Source organism: Lycorma delicatula, chromosome 5 (assembly GCF_047948215.1).
Source record: "Lycorma delicatula isolate Av1 chromosome 5, ASM4794821v1, whole genome shotgun sequence".
In the NCBI taxonomy this organism is placed as follows: domain Eukaryota; kingdom Metazoa; phylum Arthropoda; class Insecta; order Hemiptera; family Fulgoridae; genus Lycorma; species Lycorma delicatula.
This window is the reverse complement of record NC_134459.1, coordinates 98578921-98588941: the sequence shown is the minus strand read 5'-3', so window position 1 is coordinate 98588941 and position 10021 is coordinate 98578921.

The window sequence follows — 10021 nt, the reverse complement described above, 5'->3', positions numbered from 1 at the left end:
GCTTTACAGGAAATATAATTAGTAATGAGGGACATCATGAGGTCTTTTCTATTTGTGTATAAATAGTCAGTAAAATAATAATAATCTTTTTATATAATTCATATAAGTATAAAAGCATAAGGTAAATTTAAGATTTATTTATTTTTTAATAATTCACATCTTATAAATATGTGAAGTTAAGATATTTTTACCGGATTTCCAAAGAATTTGGAAATCACAGGTCATGTTTATATGCATACGTATACGTAAGAATTGAAACATGACCGAATACTTTAGTTACACTACTATAGCATATCTATTTCAATGAAACTGATTTAATAATTTCGAAGATTTTTGAGTGCAATGAGCAATACTGTTAAAAGAGCATTCATTAGGGAGGGGTAAAGAAGATTCATTTTCAACCCCCCCTCCCGGTAAACCATGCAAAAGAAAATAATACAGTACTTATCTTCGAAAATTCGGTTAAAAAGTTTCGCTATAGTGCTTTAGTCTCACAATAAATCTAAAATGTGACTTTGTATGAAAAGGGGTTGGTGTCTAAAAAATCAGTTTTGATGTTTTAATCGTTTTGAATACATGAAATTAACATAACATGAAACAGAAAAAAGAACACCGAAAGCAATATTATTTTCAGAAACCAATACTGCAGTGTAACATTCTTCCTTTTTTAACTAAAATCGGAAATCTGCCCATTTACTGCGACGGAATTGTTTTTACGTTATGTAGATCATATATTAGGAACCCACCAAGTTGGTCTAGTGGTGAACTCGTCATCGTAAATCAGTGATTTCGAACTCAAAAGTTGGTAGGTTCAAATCCTAGTAAAGGCAGTTACTTTTATACAGAATGAATATTAGATCATGGATAGGTGGATCGCGTTCTTTGGTGGTTTGGGTCTCAATTAACCACATATCTCAGGAATGGTCGACCTGAGAATATACAAGACTACACTTAATTTAAATTCATACAAATCATCCTTATTCATCCTCTGAACTAATACCTTAAGATGGTTAGGAAACAGAAAAAGAAAGATCATATATTAGCATTTTCTTTTCAATCAATTTTTTCCTGATTGTCTTACTTCAGTATATTTTTGTTGAAAATGTATTAAAAAAAGTGATATACGATATAAAATAGATTTTTTTTATAATGTTTAATTTCTGATGAAGAAAGTAAGTTAATGATATCGATTTTTAATATGTTGTTTATTTAAATTTAAATACATGAATGATTATGTTAAAAATAATTATATTAATGAAATAATTAAAAACGGAATGTATTAAAAAAAGTCCTTTAAACTATGACATTTTAGAATATTTATTTAAATATGTTCATTTCATATATCTTACATAAGTTATTTATAGTGCAACATTTTATTAAAATATTTATGTATGCTTTTACAGCAGATATTTGTACAAAGGTATACACTAAAATCAATTAATTTATAAAATAAAAGAAAGGTAGGATTAGTTATTTAGCATTATCGGTAAACATAAGCATTTCAGTGAAAATAAACTCATCAAGTAACTATTGTGAACATATAAAATAAAAACTGGAATAATTATAAACGACACAAAGTTCTTCCGCCCACTACCAGTTTATTTTTTAAAAAAATTCTTTATTTATAACAAAAATGCAAATGATTTGCTACTGTAAATTATATCCGACTTTATATTAAAATAAAATTCATTCTTTTCATGAAAAAAATTGTTTATTAATTTAGTTTATTAAACAAATTAAATTAATTGTATATTTCAACCGCTAAAGTTTAAAAAACAAATGATATGTATATTTTTTTAATTTCTCCTACTATCTCATGTTTATTCTATTTTTAGAGAGCTATTTATTGAGAAAAAGCTTCATAAAGACTCAAACAAATATATAATTAATACATTTAAAAATAAAAATAAATATTAATTAAAATTGATCGAAATAGTTATTATTATTATTTTTTTTTAATAAATGAGGTTTATAGAACCACCCTAATTTCAAAAAAATATCCATTTTTTAATTTTTTACTCCTGAACTAATTTTTATCTGTACAAATTTTTAGAAATATTTACGAAGATACTGTTTTCTTTTTAGCCGGATTGGTTAGAAAATAGACAGACCTACTTTGTAAATATATTTTATGGCCATGACAAACTATTACATAGGAATCAAGAAATACAGATTTTTTTTAAATGGAATAAATACCAAGTGGTATTATGAAAATAAAAATAAAATTAAATTAAAAAAGCTGGTTCAGTGTTACATGACTAACCCGGCCGACTGTTAGTAGTAAAGTTAAAGAGGTTGGAGCCGTGAAACAAAAATATATAAGTATTTTTTAGAGGTGGGGAATAATGTCAAGAAAGATTTTTCTATAAATATTCATACATAGGTTAAGAAGCTTAACAAATTTGCTTAAGTACATAAACTTTTCTCTTAACCTAACAACCTCTTCAATAAGGGCTAAAATAAAAAAAAGATACAATTTTTCAAAAATCCTTTTCTGCATTTTAAGTCGGGTGTTTATAATTAAAAAGAATCGTAAACATTTCTTAATAGTCTATCTATGAAGTATAAACTTTCAAAAACATTTTGAAAAATATTTAAACCGAAGGGAGATATACAGTAAAGGAATAAAAGCAGAGGTTGCGATATCCCCCAACGAGTTTTGAAAAAAAATATGATCAATGCCCAATGTATAGAATTATTTGGAGCCAAATTTGAAAAAAATCAGTTTGGTCAATGTGAGATGTAAGGCCAATAACAATGCGATATACATCTGTACTTACATACTTATGTGTTTTGGTCTAGATTACTAATTGAACCCTAAAACATAAAGATTTGCAAATAGCCCTGTAAACTGTTATTAACATAATCATCATACTTTCTCCTTTAATGTAGCTTTTTTAATTACATTGGAGTATACAAATTAGTACTAGCACTCTTTCTGAATTAGTTCTGTTATGTTAAGGTTGAACTAAGAAAAAATATATTAAAGATTCTTTGAATAATTATATTAAATATTTATATATATATATTTTCTACTTTCATTTAAAATCACAAAAACGTATAATTTTTTCCTGTAAAAGCATGCAAAAAAATCTTTCCATTTACGAAAAAAAAAATATTTCGGGGAAAAAATAAAAAGGTTTAACTTCATTCCCTAATATGAACTATTCCTTAAAGAAACAACTAAGTAGCTCCGGTAATCTACTATTCTATTCTAAATGAAAGTCAGATAGTTTGAATAAACCATCAACTAAATAAAATCTATTGAATCATAAAAGAGAATTTAATAGTAAATGAAATCATTAGATGTAGACAAAAAGCGTATTCTATCTACTACAATTACATCTTAAAAAATCATCTACTCATGGTGTTATTAAAATCTGATTCCTTATAAAATTATACTAAGTATTGATATTTTAATTTAATTTTAAATGATATGTCCATAGCTTAATTATGAAAATCCAACCTACTCCAGCTGATACATAATTATTAGTGAACTTTTTATAAATTTCAAACGAAAAAGTTTGATAGATTTAATTTTAAATAAGTTTGAATAAATAAAATACAATTAAGAATTATTAGTTTAGATTTATATAGCAACATATATAATACACAAAGTGCAGTGGTTAGTTGCAAGAATTCAAAGCCTTTTAGAAGAAATAAAATTTTATTCAGTTGCCTTAGTATCAGAACTCACAAGTTTTGATAATAGTTTTAATTATTGTGGAGTTTTGATGGGAACTTCCTGTCAAGTGTTTATGTATAATCAAATTTACCTTAGGTTTCTGTACAATATAACCAATTATAAAAAAAATTGTTTTTGGAAGTGTGGGTATACTCATAAATTCAAATTAAAAATAAATTACCACGTAACAAATACCGAATATTATATCCGTTTATTTCAAACATATTCTTAAAAACTGAATTTCGTTAAATAGTCTTTAATTTATCTAATTAACCGTGGTAATCCTCTCAAGACAGAATTTCTGGTTCATCTATTTATTCCCTTTCTGGTAATCCGATAGCTACAGAAATATGCTTAATTACAGTTACCTTCAATCTCTTTTTTAATGATAAGAAATAAATTTTGTTGCGTGTAAAAAAATGTCAAGGACCATGTTTCGAACCCAGAATTTTCCCATTGGAAGACGAGAGCTACAATTCTGTTATAGAGGTAATGGAAATATTAAAAACTGATATAGATGTAAATGTAAAAGGAAAGAAGAGTGGTGATAGTTTTAATGATAGAGACTTCAGCCTAAATCTGAAAATTTCTACATCACCACTACTACGAAAACGTCACTGCAGATATAATCATACCTATCAAACAATACAAACATTCCAGCTTGGTTTTATCCCCCAATTTTTATCTGATTTATTAATTTAGTTCATGGATGTCAACGAATTCAGTCAGATCTATAACTACATCTTACGTACAATTTTTCTGTTTTTCAGATACAAATCCAAATTTCCTTCTCTAATCCTCATCTTTCATCTCATGTAACATTCTTTGAATATCACTTAAGTTTCTTTTAGGTGAATATTATAAGTCAATGTACGATCCTTTCCAGGAAAAAATATACATATTCCATCAAAATGAATATTCCATTAATTTACTCTTCTAGTAATACTAATGTACAATGAAGGATAACAATAATGAAAAAGAAGAAAGTGTAAGATATTTTGTGACAGTATTTTAATAATTAGATTGACATATAGCGTTGGTGGCGTTAAATGTTTTTATAAGCTACATATAATGAAGTGTACAGTGAAATAAAGTTGAACTCAACCCACATTTATGTGTGTGCGCCAGACTGATATAACCCGAGATTAGAACATTACTCAAAATTAGGATCCCAAGCGGGAAACAGTTTAAAGGAAGTTGCTGAAAGTTAAAGAAAACCAAGTAAAATTTATTGCCTTCTCTTCTACAGCTAATACTTAGATATATGATTTTGAAATGTAATAGTAATTGGGTAAATTTGATATAAAAATTAAATAAACTAACATGACAAAATAAACGTAGAACAATACTTATATTTTTTCATAGTATTCTAGCAACGGAAATCTTTAAAAGATTTTTAGTGTTCAGCTAAGGAAGAGGTACAAGTGAGTTAGAGGTGGTGGAACCCTTCTCAAAGAATATTTATTGCAGGGAATTTTAATTTGCTGCATTGAACTTGTATTATAATTACAAATTAAATTATTTTAATTTATTATGTGTGAAAGGAACTCATCTATTATTCTATAATGTGCTAGTTCCTTTAATGTAAGTATTACATTACATATTATTTATGTATTTTACAGTTTATATTATGAAAGTGATTAGAGATCTTGCTGGAGGAATATAAATAATACAAAAAAATATATTTTCATTAGCTTAATACAAAAATATCACTTCATCAAAAAACGAAAGCTATTAGTAGTGCTTAATGAAATAACTGCTACACAATAATATGTTAGAAACAAAATATCATGCTATAGGCCTTGTTGTATCCCAACGTTCTAGATATCGATTTTAAGCCGACTATCCAATCGAGGATTGGAGTGACGAAGTGGAGAGTTTTTATCAATATTCTTTTCAATGTTCCTTTCGTAATTGTTCATAATTATTCATTATGTTCTCATTAATAAATATTGTTTTATAATTCGAAACGCGTGTGCGTATTTAATTAGAGAGATAGCAGGCCTATTGGATGTAAATTAATTTATAGAACTATAAAAAAAATTATTATAAAATCATACTAAATTAAAATTAAACAAGTAAAACAAATAATTTTCTTCCAGAACTCGAAAAATATTTTTATTTGTTTTATGTTTCTTTTCTTTTTTGGTAGTATAAGTAATGGCATAAAAATATTGACATATTTGATGGTATTCTGCTATTTAATTTTATCTACAGAAATAAAAGATGTCATGTAGTATACAGTACTCATATAGCAAATATTAAAAATGTGAGACTTCCCTAGATTCATACCGGATTAATACCGGAAATGTTTTTTTAATACACTCAGAAGCTAAGAAAGAGTTTGCCATGCGTTTACTAATTTACGAGATTAAAATAGTGCCACGCTTAAAATGAACAGTGTATGCTTTAGTCTATATTCAAATGTTTTACTTTAGTAACGAGATTCAGCTACAAATATAGAATCTCTAGGTGGTAAACTTGTAGTTCAAGGACTTCATATTTTTTTTTAATTGAATTTTTAAGAAAAACCGAATGAAGGGAAAAAATGTTGAGACAATAATAACGCACTGAAAAGAATCGAAAATTAGATAAATATTACATGATTTAAATTAATTAAAAAACGTATTACGGAAATTTAAATGAGAAATAAAACATTTAAAAAAGAATAAAGCAATACATGAAAATATCCCACTATCCAACAAATTAAAATTTTCGAATTTTTTCTTGTTAAAAACCCAACTTGAAATAAAAAAAAATTACTTTAAATTATTTTAAATTACTGCAGTGCTATCGCTGGGGGCGGAGGAGGCAGTCGACTATTGATAACATATCTAGGAGACGTAAACTTTCATTTAAAAAAAGACTGACGAAATCGGTCCTGTGTTTGGGGCTAAAGGACTACGTCAAGTTTTTATCTTAATTTCCACATAAGAAATACACAGTGAAATTGTGTTTTTGAAATATGTCTAAAATAATGGAGGACGGAGGAGCAGGCGACCATTGATGATATATATATCTAGGGTCATAAGCTTTCATTAAAAAAAAAGTAAAAAAAAATTGGCGATATAGGTCCAGTGGTTGGGACTGAGGGACTCTGCATAGTTTTTTGTCAATTATTATAAATATAAAAGAAGATTTACCCTATAGTTTAAATTACCTTTAAAAGGACAATTAACTATTCCTACTAAAAATATAATTCTTTAAATACTTATAACTTTTCATTATTTCAGCCTATGAATTTAAAACATCTTTTTATAGTATTTTCCTAAAAAAAATGTGCTATAAGGATAGTTCAACTAATGGTATATAATATATATATATATATATATATATATATATTTATTTATTATTATTTTTTTTTTTTCAAACTATATTTGCAATCGGTTTCGTAGATAGAAACCACAAGTAAATTCCATCACAGTAATTACGTTATAAATGAGTTTCCCTTGAAATACCTTAATTAATTACATTGTAGACACGAATAGTAAATCAAAGGTAGCATAAGCATTGCCATAGTTCAGCCATTAATGAATTATAAACAATGTCCATACTACGAATAAAATCTCCACGTAAAAAGAAAAAAGTAACTTAGGAACAAATAACATTAGGAAAATAAATGACCATACACATAAACTTAAATACTTTGATGACGTACAACCTAAGAAGAGGGGCCTCATACTGAAAAATCACTAATAGGTTCCTAAGTCCAATAAATTACCCGTTTTAATTGTTTACTTCTTTCCTGATTATCTAAGAGGTTAACAGCTAGATAGTTTACATTGTGAGAGAGTATAATTTTAATATAAACTTTTTAAACGTTTTGTGATGATATTCTAATACAACTTTTCCTGATTGTTTAATTTTTTTGTTATATTAATACTCAGTATTACGTTAATATTGAGTATTATACTCAGTATTTAATAGTACTGAGTAGTAACTTAGTTTCTTATATTAAATCTCAGTACAAATTTTAACTGTCGTAAATTTATTATCGCTTACAAAATTACTAAATCAATTTATAATTAAATAGATCTATATTTCTTGTTATTTTTGTTTAATTAATAGAATAAATAAATAAATAATGATAACCAATAAAAAATCTTAAGAGTAACAACAATTTACAATTTTATCACTAGGAGAAAAGCTGTACATTTGCAATAAAAATAATTTTTGTATTAATTCCGCTAACAATAAAAATGCTCGTTTAGTTTTTTACATTATAAGTCGTTCTTAATCATATTTATTATTATTAATTATAAATAAATAATTATTATTATTATAAACCATACTTATTATTTATCGCAATAACCGTTTTAGCACAGGTAAACGTATAAGTACAGTAATTTTATACAAACTTATATAAAATCTATTTACTTTTTTGGATCAAACCTAACACGTTTATTAAGATTAATCTTTTCCTTACATGCTAAGTGCATAATTTGTTTTTATATTATGTATAATCAGTTTTTCGTGTGATTTTTTAAGCATTTGCTACATATATCGAGATCATTTATTTTTGTTGTTGACATAGAATGACGATGAGAAATACCATACGAAGAACGGAACGGAAAGGAACGCAAAAGTGGGGAAATTCACAAATTTCTCCCTTCGAATCGCACAGCCTGGACAGTGTCCGTGGCTGCTGTATGATTCTATAATCGGGCGTGTTTCAAGGGTTTATTTTTAGTGTCGATTATAAGTATTAAGTTTTGTTATATTTATGGATGGATTTGTGAATAGCGTTCCATATCCGTTTGGACCAGCGTTCTAAAACCCATTTCTGGGTCCGACCGCGGGAGACTAGGCTTTTAAAACCTGTGCTCCCGACGTAATTCCCCTGACACGAAGAAAGAAATGGAGAACTTCATTAATCAATCAAATGACAAATAACAGAAAAAAATACAACTTAATGTATCACCGATTTGTAATAACTGGAAAATCTTAATTTTCTTTTTTTTTTTGTATAATTTTTTTCATCAGTAAGATGAATAAAACAGTGTTGAAATTACTTCATCTTCAAAATATTCAGTATTTATGCAAGAGACACACTGGACAACAGACATCAGGTGAAAGAGCTAAGTCCTTCAGAATTTTAAGAGAATTTAGCGAGTTCATAATGTTTGGTGAAGATTGCAGTAGGAAACGTTTCTTGCTTTCACAATAAACATGGCAAGGGATGCTTATTATTGTTCTGTAGAATATGTATTTAATTTTTGTCTCGTATCAGTAACGTACAGACACACACACACACACACACACACACACACACACAGACAGAGAGAGAGAGAGAGAGAGAGAGAGAGAGAGAGAGAGAGAGAGAGAGAGAGAGAGAGAGAGAGAGAGAGAGAGAGAGAGAGAGAGAGAGAGAGAGAGAGAGAGAACAATACGAAACAGTTCTTGCTTTCAGAATAAACATGGCAAGAGATACTTATTATTGTTCCATAGAATACGTATTTAATTTCTGTCTCGTATCAGGTAACGTACAATACTTTATTTATGGCGATGAACACACACACACACACACACACACACCCACACGCACGCACGCACTTTGTGAGAACCTTTGTGGTGATCTCCCAAACATCCAGGGAACTTCTTTGGAGAAAATTCGAACATTTTAAACGAAGGGGATAAACAAATGTAAATTGTTTGTAAAACAAATGTTGACATAAAATCATTGACCTATACAACCCTAACCAAAATGACATCCATTATATATTTTTTTTTTTACAGATAATTTCTAAGGTTGTTTACAGTAAGTGGTAAATAAGTATAAAACAATGAAACACTAAAAATAGTAATGGTTTCGTATTTCGGTATAAGAGACCACTGTACTTACTGTAGGCTGGCTTACTTTTGAAACTAGATATGAAAGACATTAAATGGCCACCATTTTGGTTGGGCCCTTCGTAACCCGAAGTTTTTGCATTAAATTCTTTTCAATATATTTTTAAATAATCTGTTGAACCCAGTCCTTTATTTAAAATTTTTGAGGTGTCCCCTTAGAACTAGATGTGTCGTGGTCTCATACTAAAAAATGGAGCGTTATGACGTAGGTGGATTGCTAAATTTTATTATTTTTTTTTTGTTAAACTCTTAAAATGTTATCTGAGGATTGCCATAATTTATTAACTAACACTGAATATATATAAATAATAGGTGTATTTGTATAAAGAGTATATGGTAATGTTTAGAAATATGCAGTTACGTTTCAATAAAGTGTACAATTTTTGATAACTGCAAAAAATGCTGTAACCACCATGGATTCCGAAGTCACTATAAGCCATATTTATAAAATGATCTCTCAGTGGGCTTCAAAAATGTAGTAAGTAA